General features: G+C 38.8%; 1 protein-coding gene across 17 annotated transcripts in view; it reads left to right on the plus strand.

The window, feature by feature from the left end:
* Nucleotides 1-18,682, plus strand: part of MBD5 (methyl-CpG binding domain protein 5) — a 248,204-nt gene that overhangs the window by 54,328 nt on the left and 175,194 nt on the right. For 13 of the 17 annotated variants that reach the window (XR_006284870.1, XR_006284871.1, XM_043525236.1 and 10 more), the window contains exon 2: nucleotides 9,855-9,950. The exons of 1 other annotated variant lie outside the window; for it this stretch is intronic. The gene's annotated coding sequence lies outside the window, so the exon portion shown is untranslated. Of the gene's footprint in view, nucleotides 1-8,297; nucleotides 8,432-9,854; nucleotides 9,951-18,682 lie in introns of all 17 variants that reach the window. 3 more of the 17 variants (XM_043525239.1, XM_043525240.1, XM_037913151.2) reach the window with 1 other exon arrangement.

Genomic DNA, 18,682 nt, shown 5'->3' on the forward strand with positions numbered 1-18,682 from the left:
TATACTCACACTCCAAGTGCATAACACTCAGGGAGTAGGGCACATGACCACTGTAGGACAGAATTTAATTCCTTCTCTTTACTAAGGCAAAATGTCTGTTTCGGTAAGCTGTTCTGAACAGAAGCTACCTATAACTAACCGACTCAACAGAAACAACACCACACCCACTGAAGTTTACAACTTCCTCACCCTTTTTTACAACCTCTTTACCTGTCTACCACTGTACTTCCGCTTATCCATCTTTAAACCGACAGACCACTCTCGCATCATGTCTGACTATTAATAATACCCTTGGCAAGAAGATCCCTGTTTACCACTACTTCCACAACCTATAGAACTCAGTGCTGAAATGAGGCATACTGGATCACTCAAGGTACACAAGCACCTCTTCACTTTGATATCACATACAGTTGGGAGGAGGGCTCAGGGCTGAGACCCACGCTCTGGAGGGTAGGGCTCCACAGATCTCGTATCACAAAAACAGCTCTGCCAAGCTGGTTTAACTAATCCTTCCACCATTCAATACAGCTACACCTAAAACAGTTAACACAATTGGGTTCATGCCAATAATTGCCAGCTGCAGGAGGTGGGGCAGGGTTAAGGTTGCTTTTCAATGTATCTTTACCCTGGATTTCCTGGTTTTCAGAGGTTTGAGTTTTGCTCAGCTTTCCAGAAGACACAAGATATCACTGGGCAACCCTGGTTTTGTGTTAATGAAGTATCTGGTCAGTTAATATTGTTTTAATTGGCATGGTAACATTACTCATCAATGGCAAAGTGACATGAGAGTCATACATGTTGGTTGATACTTTATACCAAACCATGCAATCATTTATTTCCTTTATGCCATGTATTTAACAGAAAAATTATTTTAGCAGTATTAGAGCGGATGAGGTTTTTTGTGTACTGTTTTTCATATCCCTCAACTTCGAAAGCCATGCTCATATGGTATCAGCTGTACAAGGCTCACAGGACTCCTAGAAACTTCTAAAATTTACTTAAAATAGCTTTTCTCTAAATAATAAAATTGTAATTTTAAAGCCTGATATCTCAAATTGTACTAGAGCTAGCAATGAGTGTTTCAATCATGTGAGCCCTGTATGCTGCATTGGTTCCCCTAGCCACTGGAAAGGCCATGATTGGGGCTTACAGCCATTTTTACACACATACCACCTCTTAAGAGTGATCTTCAGTCACAATTGAGGATCAGGGCCTACATTTTTAATATTTTACTCCAGGGACTGAACTAGTATTATGCATTATTGTATGGATACCTGCATACTCTTGTCTTGACTTATGAGGAAAAATTTAAAGAGCTAAGTGTACATTAGATAGTTTAGCTAAGAAACTGCAAAGGGAAGACACAACAGCCTACACATATAAAAAGTGGTAAGCACTGAAGGTAACGATAAAATATTTAGGGTGGTACAGGGGGTTATAGTTAGGAAATAAAGGGATGAAATTACATAAGAGAAGATTAAGGCTCTAATGTCAGGAAAAACACTACTAACTTTTTCCAACTTTGGTGCCTACAATTAATAAAGTAAGTTAATATTTAGTTACGTGAATAAGTGGTCTGATATTTTAGGTGCCTAGATATGGATTTAAGTGCTTAATTCTATGCACCTAAGTTGGAAAATATTGTCCATACTGCTTAAATTCTGCTAAGTTTTACAGAGCGAACGGAAGTCACAATCTTTGTGCTTGAAGAATTTACAATATATAGTTCTGATCCTGCAATCTGATCTGTGTTGGTAGACGCCTGTGCACATGTTGGATCCCATTGACTTCTGTGACTCTACGTGGGCATGAGAGTCTACCTGTCCAGATCAGCTCAATTTTAGACATGATGCAGTAGGTAAGAGCAATGAATAGTTAGATTGAAGGTGGGGGGAAGAAAGGGAGGACAAGGATGAAGGTGATATAAAGATCTTGTGGTTTTCTTGGTTTTCTTATATGCATGTCTTGACCATGCTACTGTTTAATTTAATAGGGAACAAACCTGCACAAGCAGGAAAATAATCTGCGTCTTTCCTATTTGTAATTTTTATTATTCTGTTAAGGTTGGGGTAATTTTAGAAAGGAAAGATTTATGGCAATAAACTGAGGATGTGCCTGTGGCCTGTTGAAGAAACACTTGTTCACAGATAGTGGGCAATGACATAATACACTTGTAGAACTGTTAACACACTCGATTAAAGGTAATATGTTTTTTAGAACTGAACAGGTTATTTTTTCAACAAAATATTTTTGACTGTAGCCCAATCTATGAACCGTTAATTATATTGATTACTTACAAATTTCCAGGTATCACTCTGGGGTTTGACAGGTTTTTGTCCCAAGATCAGGACTAGTATTTTTAAACTTATTGTTTAACTGGGAAGCCTGATGTGCACAGTTGCAACACTCACACTTTAAGAATGCTTCTGTATTTGTAATAGTTTCTTAATACATTTAGCAAAGTCACAAACACTCTAACCCAGCAAGGTAAATAGAGATAATACAGACTGTACATCTGAACGTCCATATCCTCAGACCATCCCTTGCAGAATAACCTGAAATGTTAGTCATTATCTTCCTCATCATCATAAGTGGCAATCATCCTGGCATCTCCCAAGGGCTGTGTCTCTTCTCCTGTCCACAGACTGGGATACAACTTCTATAATATGTTACGCTGATGCCACTATGTCTAATGCATATTCAGGAGGGGTTTCTCCCATGCTCCTTATTTGTATTTCCTCACCCTACTAATGTTGGGGTGCCCTTCTCCTATCATTTAGTATATTAATGATCTCAGCTTATCAGATACATCAGTTCGTTGCATGGCACTCTTGTGGTCAAACATCTGCAGATGTTCCCATCCTAAGATAGCCAAAAGCTGGTGTTAGCTCATGTTCCTGTGATTGGCTGGTGTTTTAGTCAAACTTTCCCCTTAAATGCTCTATTTTCAGTTCCCCAATATTAGCGGTGACCATAAGGCCATTTATCTGAGCCAAAGTTCATAGGCCTCAAGCCTTATCCTAACTGCTGAAGCCAATGTCTTACAGAATACAGGCCTGTGGGTGCCTTGCATTACTGTTGAATAAAATAAATGCTAAAGCTAGCTTTATGGGCTACAGGACACATAGATGCTTTTAGGTCTATAACTCTCACTGTCTGCATCTTTGTAATTTTTTTTCTTTAAAAATTGGTGATATCAGCATTTAGCTATATAACTCCACCGTCGTAAGATTATTTCAAATCAAGTTTGCTGTGGTGTTTAAACTTCAGTTGTGAGCTAGGGTTACAAATGTTTGCAAAGATATTGTCCCTTTGAAAAGTTGTTCTGGCACTCAGTCTTGATCTATTGGCTATCTTGGTAGGATTTTTTTTTTTTTTTGCCATACACCTCTTTCCTTCCCACCCCTGATCAGCAAATATTGATTAGAAATGCTGGCCAGTAAATCTGAAAAGATTCATAATAAATTGAAAGATATATTTTAGGTGTTAAAGACAAAGATGGACACTTGCATCTAAATTTAGTATTTTAGTTGATGAGTTGTTGTCAATGGTACTCTGACTGACCTAAGTAAAGAAGAAGGTTCTCGGCTCAGATAAAATGTCTTTAAATACTTTGTTAATTAAAAACAGAGAGGCAATGTTTAGTTAAAGATCATAGAATGGAGTACTATGAAAACCATGTCAAAACTTAGAAACATTTGGATCCTTTGAGTCCCTGTAAACAGGTAGCTTCCTGAGCTGGTAGATCTTGTTGAAAACAAAATTCCTTCTTGACAGGCCTTAAATACAAAACAGGGTCAATGTCCATTGGATGCTGTTATTAAATCCCAAAGAGGGAAGATGGACAGCTTGGATAAGAGCATAGTGATCACAATATTATTTGAGAGAATCTGTGTGACAGCTAGCAAAAAAGAGAGAGATGATAGTGGGTATGATATTTGGTGCTTGTTTCATGGATTACAATTTCAAAGAGCTGTATAAACATTAACTAATTAGTGGATGAATATTGGTGCTGTTTATTACTTATCTCAGCCCAGTGATTCTTCAGAATATATTTTTAATAATCACATAATGTAAACAAACCATTTTTTCCTTTTCCCCCACCCCAAAAAACCCCCTTATATTTGGATAGAGATGAAAGTTAGAAATTATACTTAATTGTAGCATATATTATATACTGTATTTAATATAGTTAATAATATATTTCATGCACTATATTATAAATAGCATTTTAGAATTTCAGCTTTCATAACTTAAAAGTGGAATTTACTTTCTGCACTATTTGTTTATCTTTTGCAGTTCTCTGAATTTTGTCAGTATGCCAATTAGTTTAACTTTTAATTTATAGTCATTGTCGAGTTAATTTTACTTCTAGGTTCTCCTGTACTAGTAGCAAGGTATAATTGTGCAGGGTAAGTGATGTAACTTTTGGTGATAATACACTGCATTTTTCCGACTTAAAAAAGGTTGAATCTCTGCTTTAAGTGCAAAATTCAATTTAACCTTAACTATGGAACTCCAGCTAAAGCCTCTATAACATCTTCTGGTGGTCTGCTGTAATACAGACATTCAGTCCAACTCTTCCCTATGGAAGTACATAAAGAATGGTGCAGATACATTTCTTTGTGTAATCAGTACATCACAAATTCGTACATGTTTGAACATTGTGTGGCTTTGTGCTTATCTCCTGAAAATGCTTATACTTCGAAAAAATCAAATTTTGCAATCAAACACTTTTCATTCTCACCCAACATGCCATTTTTTTTACTTTTCAAAAAGGTAACATCTCAAGAGTAGTCATGGTTTTATATTTATTTTTTATCTGGTTAAAAGCATTCTTTTTTTCACTCTTTGATACAGTGGTTATCATTTAAATGCTAAAATTTACTGTTTGAAAGTAATTAGTATTGGTGTACTTTCAAACAATAAATGTCAGCGGTAAAATGGTAATCACTATATCTCAAAATCAACCAAAATTAAAACTCCTGCCCAAATGGTAACTTTTAAAAAAGTTTAAATGCCTGAAAATGGAGGATGAGGTTGAAAATAGCCACTCGGCAGCTAAAGTATTCATTACCATAACTGTATTAAACAGTTTTTTCAAAGAGTCTTTAACTTTATGTCCAACAGGGTGTGCGGGGCGGGGGGGCATTATTATGAAAAACTGATGTCAGAGTTTTTATAGGCAGAGGCTGCCTTGGAACTATAAAATGCTGTTAGGATTGTATCAACTAACACAAGTCAGAGGTGAATGTACTTGAAACCTTCTAAACAGTGAAAAAGAGCATCATATGTATCTAGAGAGAGACATATTATGTTGTAGATCACATGACACGTGTATAATTTGAAAGTAATTTGCTTACTGTATCTTGCTTGTTCCTAAAAGTAAAAATTAGCTAATTTCCCTCCAGTTCCTTCCAACTAATTTGTTTAATTTATTTTCATGCAAGTAAAAGAAACGTCTTTCAGTGGAAATTCATTGTTGGATACTAAAATCTGTTTTGCTGGTTCTCAAATGGCTTCTTTCCCAAATATTCCATTAACTGGAGAAAGTGGTCAGAATTCTGTATCTGTTGGTCCCGGTCCAAACCCACCTATGAACTCAACGTGAATCTTTTCATTTCCTTAGTGGGCTATAGACCAGGCTTATTTACAATAGTGTAACACAATTAACTTGGTTGGAATTATTGGATTTATATCAGTGTAGAATTTGGCCCTCTCAAGAAGAAAAAGCTGAAGCAACTGTGAATTTTTAGCTGCTAAACTTATAGACTTCTTATAGGAATTCCTTTTAAGCACGCACACGCTTTTTTGTGGTTTTGCATGAACAGACCCCTACCCCGACTAAGAGTCTCATTAAAACTAATAGGGCTCCACCTGGGCACAAGGAGTCCACCTGGACAGATCCAATTGCAGGATTTGGGACCTAGATTGTAACTTCTTACGGTATGCGACTGTTTCCTCTTATATTTGGACAAAATGTGTTGACAGTATCAAATAATGAAAAAAAAAAAATTAAGCTAGACCAGACAATGTAAAAAGAAAACAGCACCTCAAGAAAACAGAGAGACCTGCTTTGTAAGGACATTTTGTCAGTTTGAAAAACACATCAGATCTTCATTTCCACTCACCCTTTTCATCAAACATTTATGCAGTTTTAAGAAATTCACTTTTAAGTGTCAGGGAATGCCCAGGGGTGTGGTGCCAGCCTCAAGCTTATGGTTGTCTTTGCATCAACATGCAAACATAATGTTTCATGTTTACTCATATTCATACACACATTGAAATTATTTTTTTGTATTTGAAAACCAGTTGGATTCAGGAACAAATAAATTAAGTATGACATGTTAATATATGATCTATCTGTTCATGAATCTAACTTAATGTTGCTGTTTATTATTTGTAATATCATAGCGTCTAGGAGCCCTAGTCATTGACCAGAGCCCCATTCTGCTAGGTGTGTACACATACAGAACAAAAAGATAGTCCCTGCTCCAGGGAGCTCGTAGTCCATAAGATGAGACAACTGGTAGATGGGGGAGTACAAGTGAACAATGAGAAATATTAGTCATCATGGTAGGCAGTGATTGGTGCACACGAACAGCCTAGGCGTTGTCAAGTGTTCTGTAGGCATCACGGCAAAGGAGAGTTTTGAAGGTGGATAATGAGGTAGCTTTGCTGATGTTTACAGGGAGCACATTCCAAGATTGATGAACAGCACGGATGAAAGCATGCTTGTTATGAACATTTTAACAAGTGGACAGTGGAGGATGACATAATGGGCTAACTGAAGGCAAATGTTAACGTGTTTGGCTATTTGGTACATCTTTAGATTATTTTTTAAATTTAGTTTAGAATATATATCCTGTTTTTATTTTTATTAGAAATGGCTCTTACTTTATACTGCAGCAATGGAAAATCTGTGGATAGGTCCATCAGTGGCTATTAGCCAAGATGGTCAGGGACTCAATCCCATGCTCTGGATATCCCTAAATCTCTGACTGCCAGAAGCTGGGACTGAATGACAGGGGATGATCACTCAATAATTGCTCTGGTCAGTTCATTCCCTCTGAAGCATCTGGCACTGGCCACTGTTGGACGACAGGTTACTGGGCTAGATGTACCATTAGTCTGACCTAGCATGGCCATTCCTATGTTCTTATTTGCCCACATTTTTTTTTTTTGGTAACTTTTTTTTTTTAAAAAATAGTAAAATATTGAGCTTGTTTTTCTTATAGTAAGAGTGAATAAATATTTTTTCTAGCTGTTTGTAAATTTTTATGATTTCATAAGGCTTACAGTAGAGTTGTATACTGTATAGTAGACTTCAAGAACAATAGTAATCCAAAATCGTTTTGATTAATTTTTATTGATTTTTCTACAGAAACAGACAATGAAAAGTACAAAAGAGTAAATGATATGATTCCAAATACTGTACGCCTCAGGGGATCTCCAATAGAATTATCCAATTACGCAGTTTTACAACATGTCAAAGCTGCAAGACCAGACAAAATAAAACCAGACAATGCTACCATAGACATGAAATGTTAATGTCGGGGTAATAGTAATAAAATAGCAAAAGATGTACATGAATAGCAACAGTAGGGAACGAAGGGGTTGGCGGGAGGGAGGAGTTAAAAAGAAAAAGTGTTAGGAATGCCATTCTTTCTTTAAACGTAGTCCAAATTTATATAACTGCTCTCTGTGGTGATAAGCACAGCTTCAGCCTCCAGACCTCAGCCGAAAATTATGTCCTAGATTATTTACTTGATAATCTAAATTTAACTCTGCCACAAAGACTTTGGTTCTTGAGAGCTCCAATGATGATTTTACAAAAATGGAAGAATAGGTTTCTGCTCAGAATAGAGGAGTGGTATTCAGACCGGTCTGAGTAACCAAGAATTTTTTTTCAAGAATGAAATCTGTTTAATCGGAAACCATCAGTTCTCAATTTTTTATACCTCAATCAAGGGAGTTGTATATCCATATACCACTGATAAACTTATCTGTTCTGTTTATATGTGGGGCTGTCTCATGATAAAAAGTAGAAATATATGTAATGTACTATCGGGGAGCAGAGGATTTGTTTTTAAACTACGACTATGACAAATCTCATTCTTACTATTTTTGTTGTATTTTTCATGTAGTCTAGAAAGAATTGTCACTAAAATGCACTTTAAAAAAAATAGCTTTATTCAGTTTTTTTTCTACAAACATTATAAATGCAGTCATAGAGTAATTGAAATATATATAAAATCTATATAATAAATAGTTCTCCTTTGATACTTTCTGGACAGAGAGTCTGTTTGAAAAGTTCATCTTCAGAGACTGATGGAACCAGTTTGGTTTAAGAATCCTTCAGAAGAAAGTTATTTACCACCTAGTCTTGCACCACTGAAGTTACTGGGAACTTTACAATCATCTTCATTGGGTACAGCATAAAGCCCTCATTTACTGACTTTTTATTGAAGATTAAAAAAATAAAAAATTGACTGTATAGCTCAAATGTTGGCAGTACAGATAAAGCCATACAGCAAAGCTGAGATAGTATAGCTTCTCAGTTATAGCAGGCATGCTACACAGATTTAGAATTTTTGACAAAAAATAGTTGCCATGAAATGTACTTAATCACTGTGGCCCTGATCCTACCTTGGGTATCCTGTGGGTGGGCTACAGTGTCTATGTGGAGTCTGTTAATATGATTAATGGAGCCTTACACTGATGCAGCTGTCCACCCACAAGCTACACATTGCAATCATAGGCTCCAATCCTGCAAAAACAAATACTTATCTGTAGAAATATGGTTGACCACAATAAAATAATTAAAGATAAATGAAACTACTTACTGTATGTGTTAGACTGATAGCTGAACTATTGACCTGATCATGCTCTCTTGGCAAATCGGTGGAGTGTCTTTCCTTGGCATTTTAACATATAAATTAAATTCTAGATGAATCAATATGTCATGTCCCTCCACAGTTTGAAAATTTAATTTGATTTCTGACATGTAAATGTATGTAGGTACAGAAAATTCTATCCATTGTAATAAATTAATCCATATTTTATTTATTTTTGAGAACACAAATACTAACAAATGGCATTTTATTATTAGATTTGTTCTTTAACAAAGTTGTCTGTGAAAACTGCAACTTATAATTTCAGAGTTTCTCTTCTGAAAGTTATCTCTGAACCAGTGGTTCCCAAACTTGTTCCGCCGCTTGCACAGGGAAAGCTCCTGGCGGGCCGGGCCGGTTTGTTTACCTGCCGCATCCGCAGGTTTGGCTGATCACAGCTCCAGGCCAGTGGGAGCCGCTGGAAGCAGCGGCCAGTACGTCCCTCGGCCCGCGCCGCTTCCAGCAGCTCCCATTGGCCTGGAGCAGCGAACCACGGCCACTGGGAGCCACGATTGGCCGAACCTGCGGATGCGGCAGGTAAACAAACCGGCCCGGCCCGCCAGGGGCTTTCCCTGCACAAGCAGCAGAACAAGTTTGGGAACCACTGCTCTAAACAATTTTAATTCTCCAAAGTCGTACTAGATATAGTTTAATTTTCTTTCAGTATTTTTCTTTAACTTCTAGTCTGTATGTTCAGTATTGGTTTTATGTAATTTTTAACATATTAGGTGGTCATTTTAATGGTGTTATTACTTTGGGAACCATAACTATTGATTTCTTGAATTTGGTGCATTTAAAATCGTAACCAAAATACTTTATTAACGTAGCTAAAGAATTAAAATGAAAAAGAATGTATTGTAAGTTAACAGCATTATTCATTTTTTGTACTTATATTTTTTTTTAAAAGAGCCCAATTATGCTAAAATCAATCTGACTTTTGTGTACTGTTTGTGTTTTTAGATCGTGCTGGAGAATGTTGGTTTTTGGATATATAAGTGTTGAAGAACGTAGTGTTTACAGACAAAATCTTTAAAATCTGTTTTTTAGACATCAAAGGTAGGTAAAAGTTTGTCTATATTTAAATACATGTATACAAACTAATTAAGTTTGGTTTTTTTATCTCAAATACGTCCTAAAAAGAACAGCATCAAAAGTTAGGAAGCCCAACTCAACTCTTCAGAAGTGTGACTGTCTATAATAAGAGTAATCATCATAGTATTAATAAGAAAGCACAGCTTTCTTTTTACGTAGGTTATAAAAATAGGAACCTTTATTCAACTAGCCTTCTTTCTGTCTAGTCTTCTGTAGCCCCCCATAACTGCACTATCTATACGTAGTGCCTGTCATACCTAGAATATGTCACATTTTGGAATATAAAGAGCAGGTAGATAAGCTATTTGGAGGATTAGAGTTTATATGGAAAAGAAATGGTAAACAACGTATAAGGTAAAAAATAATGATAAATGTTGTTAGATTTTTGTGTAGGATTTTAGGTGTGTGATTCTCATTGATTTTAATTGAAGTTGTGCCTTTAAAACCCAGCATGTGCTTTGCTTTTAATATTTATCTTTATTTTGAAGTGTATGGACTCTGGCCATCAAAACAAATGTCAGACATTCAGGAGACTTCTCGTGTGTGATTTTCTTTCCATTATACATATTGGTAAATTGAATAAGTAATGAAAACTTTAGATACTATTGTAACATGAAGAATTATTCTATTTATAGTTAACTTAATAAATGGAGATCTGAAATTTTATTGCCCGCCCCATCTCCCTTTCTGTTTTTGTTAAATTTAATCTGTGACAATATGTGGAATTTGTTGATGACTATGTTGTAAACGTTGATTACCAGTACAGGTGATCAATAAGCAAAGCAATCAAGAAATAATTTTGTAATATAGTAAACTCTTGGCAGGCCAATTTAGTTCACATGCAACTTAGTTAGATGGGTCTAAGAATGACGTGTAGCTCAGTTTCTAAGTTACTTCATTGAGAGGGTGTGCAGGGGAACAGCAAGTCCTGTGCCACCCCAGCCAGTCTGGACTAGCAGCTAGGAGCCCCTGGCTGGGGTGCTCCCAGCAGCATGGGGGAGATCAGACTCACCGCCACCTCCAGGAGCCTCCTCCAGCTGCAGCTGCTGCTTTCAGAGCCCAGCTCTGAAGACTTCACAGAAGTGAAGGTGGCAATTCCATGACCCCCCTACAACAGCATTGCAACCCCCATGCCCCTCTTTGGGTCAGGACCCCCACGATTACAACACTGTGAAATTTCAGATGTAAACATCTGAAAATGTGAAACTGACTAATTTTCAAATCCTATGGCTGTGAAATTGACCAGAATGGACCATGAATTTGGTAGGGTCCTAATTACTGCTTGTAAACTGAGGTTCTGTCTAGTTACAGACCTACAGCAGCACAGCTATGCTGCTGTAAGGTCTCCTGTGTAGCTGCTCTTTGCCAGCAGTGCTGGCATAATTAAACCATCCCCAATGAGCGGCAGTTAGCTATGTCAGCAGGAGAGCCTCTCCTGCCAGCATAGCTCTGCTCACACCAGCACTTTTGCCCGTGAAATTTATGTCGGTCAGGGGTGTATTTTTCACACCCCAACCAACAAAAGTAGTGGTGTAGACAAAGCCTGAGAAAATTGATGTGGAAGTAATTGAGAATATATGTACACACGTACATGTATTTTTACAAAGTCAGTTTTCAGAGTGAAACTGCATGTTAAAGTTGTGAGGGTCAGTTGCGTATAGTTCAAAAATATGATTTGCCCAGGAGGCCTTCCAATGTCAAATTAAATGTTCTGCACATCACTCCCCCCCCCCCCCCCCCCCAAAAAAAAAAACAAACAAACCACTTTCAGGTATGGACTGACATATACCAATTTTTCCTCCCATTTCATTCTCCCTACTTTTTTCAGAGGTCCCATGCCTCTCTTCATCAGAAAGGTAGCAATGTGAGGTGGTCCCTGCCTACTACAGGAGCTTAGTTGGCTGTCTCTTCATTGCTTCTAATCTCTGCTTGCCCACAGAGCAAGGGACCAAGTGAACAGCCATTATTCTTATAGTTATTGTGCTATCAGAAGATTCCTTAGCCTGGATTCTCTATTGTTTTAGCATGTCTTTGCGAATGTTAGTTACGCGTTTCAGAGCTTTTTGTTTTTATTTTTAGTTTTGTGATAGAGATTTAAAATATATATATATCTATCAGTTTTGAGTCTTTCCCATCCATATTCTGTGCATATGTAGGATGGAGGATGTATTTTTTAAAAGTGCAGACTATTAGGATGCGCAACATGTGCTACAATACCAAAATCCTAAAAAGTAACTTAGTCCTTGGACTCTCTCTACATAGTGGAATAAAAGTATCATAACTGACCAGTCTATTGTGTGGTTGTTTTTTTCAGGTAGTGCATTTCAGATTACAAATAGGTGTGTGGTATTGCACCAAAATTTATTTCCTGTTTTGCATCTTGGGATGGAGAGCTACCTCTATATAGAGGTTATTTTAAACGAGATTACTTTACAGGAACAATCTCTGCTTCTGAAATGATTGTGCATTTGGGTTAATACTTCAGATTTTCATTTGATAGCCATATGTTTCAGGATCAGAAATTGTACCCTCCTGCACAATAAATGGGACTATATTGTTTCCATCTTTGAAACTTTCATAATATTTATTTTTTTTCCTATATTCTAAGTAAAGAATGAAGCTACTTCAGTTAACACACACACACATTTCAAGAGGCATTTTGTTTGTTACATATTTTATTATCAGTACATATCAAATGTGTAGAATAATTTCCTTGCCTACTACAGTAAGGAGGCTATACAGTGCTTTCCATGTTGAAACTCTGGGTCAGATTCATATCTGGTATAACTTCGTACCTGGTAAAACTCCATTGAAGTTCAGGCCCTCCCTAAAACATACCTATACAGCGATATTTACAAATCAGTACTTTCTGGCATTTGTTAGGCAAGTGGCAAGCTGAAAGTTCTGTTTTTATGCAATACTGTTTTTTGTTTGCTTTTTTTTTTAATTGTTACCTCATCCTCCCAGCCTCACATAGTCATCTCATCTACCTGTTCTGTCCTGTCTGATGCCTAGATGGCAAGTACTCTGAGCCAAGATTTTCATCTTGGTTGCTTGTTTGTACAGTATTTAGCACATTGGGGCCCTGATCATTGACTGAGATTCATAGCCACTACTGTAGTCGAAATAATAATAATAATAATAATACATGTTGCCATGTGAATTTAACTCACTAACTTATTAATGTCCACCTCTGTGTGAGAGAGAATTCTATTATTCCTGTTTTATAGAAGGGTTTATCAAAGAGTTTGTAACTTGTCTAAGGCTATTTAGTATGTCTGTTTAAGAAAAGAAATTATGCCTTAGGAGTTCCTGCTCAAACGAAACCTCTCCTCTTTTGTGGCAGGCAAGCTGATCATATTTTATTTTATACCAAATTTGCATTTGTTTTAAATGTGAATACACAAATGCTCTTGTACCTAATTTTCATTGAGTTGTAAGCAACCATTATTTTTAGCTTGCACATCTGCATTTTTTTTAATTGTAAGTAAAAATTGAATAATTTTAGTGCTGTAGCTTTTCCTTGTTTTCTAAAACTTGTTTTGTGGTAGGATGCTGCTAATTCTGATGTGCTCTTTTCATCAGCAGTGCAAGACCATTCAGTGCAGCCCACTGAAAACTGATCTATTTAGTAGAAAGTTTGTTCAACCTGTAGAAATAATTTTTTTCTTCTTACACATTTGGGCAGCAGTGATGTGACAGGGAAGAGATCACTCTGCAGATCTTTATGCCTGATTCAAGTAGTGTAAAATTGTGAATTTTGGATTTTAGTAGTGGGCCAGACCAAGACTGATAGAGCATCAGGACTACACTTAAATAGGGACACAGCTCAGTGGCCCAAATCTGGATTACTATAAAATTAATATTATTGGAAGTGTGGAGTGTGTTTGTGTCTTCAGTTCTTTTAAATATCTGTCCTGGTTAAGTAATTTTCTTATTATAATTTTTTTCAGCTTCTTGGCTCTTCACCCAAGTTTAACTGTAAAGGTGCTAACTGCCACCTAATATCATTCACCTCTGTTCTCCCCTGTTAAGGGGTGTAATATACGTATGAGCCAAATAGGCCCCTAGTTTATTAGGTCTGGGATCCACTTGGGCAACCTTAGCTCAATACTTTGTTTCCCTGTCCACTCTGCTAGATGAAAGCAGACAAGAAATAGTTAAAGGGTTTGGAATACACACAACTGAACTTCATGACTAGGTCCCTACCAAATTCACGGTCCATTTTGGTCAATTTCATGGACATAGGATTTTAAACATTCTAAATTTCATGATTTTAGCTATTTAAATCTGTAATTTCACTGTGTTGTATTTGTAGGGGTCTTGACCCAAAATGGAGTTGTGGAGGGCAGGGGTCGCAAGGTTATTGTAGGGGGGTTGCAGTACTGCTACCCTTACTTCTGTGCTGCTGCTGGCGGCGGCACTGCCTTCAGAGCTGGGCAGCTGGAGAGCAGCGGCTGCTGGCTGGGAGTCCAGCTCTGAAGGCAGAGCCGCCGCCAGCAGCAGCGCAGAAGTAAGGATGGCATGATATGGTATTGCCACCCTTACTTCTGCACTGCTGCCTGCAGAGTTGGGCCCTCAGTCAGCAGCCGCCACTCTCCGGCCACCCAGCTCTGAAGGCAGCAGTGGAGAAGGAAGGGTGGCATGGTATGGTATTGCCACTCTTACTTCTGCACTGCCGGTGGCGGGGCACTGCCTTCAGAGCTGGGCTCCTGGCCAACAGCCACTGTTCTCCGGCTGCCCAGCTCTGAAGGCAGAGCACAAGTAAGGGTGGCAATGTCACGACCCCCTCAAAGTAACCTTGCAACCCCCTTGCAACTCTCTTTTGGGTCAGGACCCCCAATTTGAGGAATGCTGGTCTCCCCTGTGAAATCTGGTCTGCATAGTAGATGGTAAGACCAGATTTCACAGCCTGACGGGTTTTTCATGGCCGTGAATTTGGTAGGGCCCTGTTCATGACCTATCAAGTCCTGCTGCCAAATATAAAAGAAGGAAACAAACAATGGCAATCTTGTTGGAGAGAGACCAAGCTAGAGAAGGAGAGAAGGTAGTTTTCCACTTGAACCCTGCAGTGGAGAACTTATTTATTTAAAAGATATTGGCTTAATCCTTCAGAGGGAGACATATTTGCATGAACTGTTCTTGTATCCTTATGACATTTGGCCTGTTAACTTTTGGGAAGGGAAGCCTTTGAATGTGTTTTGTTTGCTTGGGTGTAGACTACTCACACCTTTGGGGAGGGAGGACCCATCCTGTGATATCATATTTTGCATTTGGGTTATGAAAAACCTGTGATCTGAAAGTCTGGGAGAAGAAAGGCACTTCCTTTTATAGTGTTAACATTTTACCAGTTATTTATTTCCTTTAACTTTTAACGTATAAATGGTCATGTATCACTAAATGTTTCAGCCTAAAGCTGGATAGAATTTTGCTCTTATTTTCCTCGTCCGTATATTACTTTTCTGAATCCAGTATCTACAAATACTGAAGTGATGAACACATTATAAAATGTGTAATGAACAATAATGTTAATATCATGATTATTTAAGCACAGACTGTTGAGTATTGTGTGTCCATATAGACACACACACTGCTCGAAGGAGCCAAGTAACCTAATTTAGATCTCTACAATGCAGTACATCTGTAATACTTTGGATGATGGTACAGTGGTGGTATCTAAGGGAGATGGCATTTCTGAAAGGCTTCCCAATTAGAGAGTTTGCTTGGGAAGGTTGGTAGAGAAACCACTTCTTCCTTCTGCTTTGGACATCTGAAGGTGACTAATCTTATTTTTATAAAATGAGCTCTCCAGTGCTCCATATTTTTATCACCTATTGGCATAAGCATAAATACAGTACCAAGACTTCATCAAGAGGGCAGTTTTCCTCCACTTGTGTTAAATGTACTGTTCAACAAGCGTATGAAATAGAAAGCTTTTTCTACATAATGTAGATGGATTCTTCTAGTGTTGCTGTTTTGTTGCAACACAGAAAAGCTTCTGAGTTTTTTAAGACTGACTGCGTACACATTATGATACAGACTCTCAATGAACAGTTTTGCTTTTGGATAAGCACAGCCTTTAAAATGTGCTCTAGTTTGCCTGTCCTTTCCTGTTTCATTTAGTTGAATTGCTTGTTGCTTATATTAACTTAAAAATCAACAAACATAAATGAAGTTTACTAAGTCCCTGTCTACACTGGCAAGTTTATGCACAGTAAAGCAGCTTTCTGCATTGTAACTCCTGAGATGTACCAGTGCCAAGCCACTTAGTGCACAGAAACTGTGCAGTTGCAGGGCTGTAAGAAAACCACCCTGACGAGAGGCGTACACCTTTCTGTGCTGGGGGTACAGTGCTGCGGTGCCACTATAGACACCCTGGTCAATTACAGCGCTGCGATTGGCCGCCGGGAGGTGTCCCACAATTCCTGTTCTCGCCTCTCTGGTCATCGGTTTGAACTCTACTGCCCTGCCCTCAGGTGACCAACCGTCATTCTCACCCCTTAAATTCCTTGGGAATTTTGAAAGTCCCCTTCCTGTTTGTTCGGTGAAGCGTGCAGTGGTCACAGCACATCTTTCCAGGTGACTATGTCTGCTCCACGTACCAGGTGATCCACCATTTGGAGCAATGCCGACCTACTGGACCTAATCAGCATTTGGGGAGAGGAGGCTGTCCAGTCCTAGCTGCTCTCCAACCATAGGAATTATTATATCTATGGACAGATTTCACGGTTCATGACAGAAAGGGGCCATGACAGGGACACGCTGCAGTGCAGGGTCAAAGTGAAGGAGCTCCAGAATGCCTACCACAAGGCAAACTGCTGCTCCAGTGCTGTGCCCATGAGTTGCCAGTTCTACAGAGAGCTGGACGCAATACTCTGTGGCAACCCCACCTCCACTGCGAAGGCCACTGTGGATACTTTGGTGGATCGCGTGGTTTGTTCCTGAGCCCAAAAGCAGCCTTCCACTGTGGTCAGCACCTCCGTGAAGGCCACAGGCAATCTCATGTCATAGCTGCTACGTGTTGCAAGATCAGTGTTGCACTCCTCTTGCCTTTGTAATTTAAGGAATAACTCCACTGCCCCTTGAAACGTGTTAGAGCGAGCAACATACTGGTCAACAGTGCGGGATCCACTCATGCAGACCGAAGAGGCAGAGCGTGCAGTACACAAACCGTTGAAAGATGGCGCCAAATGCAAACGGAAGCCCAGGGATTGCTGGGATGCGAAACAATGCATCATGGAGCATTGGGACAGGACCCAGGATGCCCCACGACCCCTTCCACCTTTCCACAACTCTTAGTGGTGGAAGAGGAATAGATGCTCTGTGGGATAGCTGCCCAGAGTGCACGCTCCGAATATCACTGCAGGTGCCACAAGTATGAACCTGCTATTGCGCAGGCAGCTGAAACACAACAGCGGTTTCCCTTCAGCGCCCTCTGAACGGCGCTGTAACTGCCGGCAGTGTAACTCTGCCAGTGTAGACGTGCCCCCAAAGTTTCACTTTATTTGATTTTACTTAGGGTAAGTCATTCACCAGAATTTTTTTAACCTTTTCTACAAAAAATTCCTGAAAAATGTGTATTAGAGTGTGGGTTTCAGTGTACATACAGCACTGTTAATGTGAGCATCCTGGGTTATTTATGTACAGTGAGATGGCACTTTTTGTTTACTTATGTTCTCTGTTTGTTAGATCTGGCTTATTTAAAGTGTTCAGAGCCTTACTTAACATCATGAGTGCTTTAACATGTTTTAGAATTCGGATAGAAGAAGGGGAATACTTGTAGAAATTAAGGCTGTTTTGTACAGAATAGAATACTATGTGACATGCCATGTCTAGTTTGGGAGTTTTATTATTTTCTTAGCCATCAGTGTTACTACTACTTTATTGACCAGTAAGGGTCTCCCAAGAAGCCTTAAGATACTTCTTTGCTAAGCAAATACAAATAAATTAATCAGAGCTAACAGTCCACCTCATCCATTTATCAACAAACATTTTGGCATTTTATTTTTACAACTGTATTATAAATGCATGACTCACACATAGGCTGGATGCAAGAGACCATGATTAAGGACTGTACAAAATGGAAATACCAGTGTCCCAAGCATTCTGATTCTTTAATGGATCTATTCTCTCCTTGATCCATGCCTGGTGGCTTTTTTGTTTTGTTTTGATTTAACAACTTTCTGTAGTGGGCAGTATATAACCCTAAATAAGGACTTAATCGTGCACCCGTTTGGTAAATAATGAAATTATTCACATGAATAAGTGTGCCATGCTCAGGCCCTGTGTATGTAAATAGAGGATTGATAGACAGGGTATACTGTTAAACTTTGTATTGAATTTAAACATTCTAAAATTGTACATGGAAGATTGAAATAGTTAGTACACTTTTATATTATCTATAATGAGTTGTGGCAAGGTGGCCGATGTTAGTATGGTGGTTCCTGTGCTTTTCTTGGCAGGGGGCTAAGATGCCACCCCTTGCCCCTGCTCTTGGGATGCTGAGGTCCCCGATAGTGGCCCAGGAAGGCAGTAGAGGAGGGAAGTGCGGGAGGGGTCTGGATTTCCTCCTCACTCTGCCCTAGCCCCTCTCAACCCCTGTGGATTCTTACCCTCTTCCCCCTTGGGTGGGGAACCTTCGGCCCTTAGATGTTGGGGGAGGAAGTCTCCCTCCCCTGCTGGGGCAGGGTCTCCCT

Source organism: Chelonia mydas, chromosome 11, assembly GCF_015237465.2.
Source record: "Chelonia mydas isolate rCheMyd1 chromosome 11, rCheMyd1.pri.v2, whole genome shotgun sequence".
Classification (NCBI taxonomy): Eukaryota; Metazoa; Chordata; order Testudines; family Cheloniidae; genus Chelonia; species Chelonia mydas.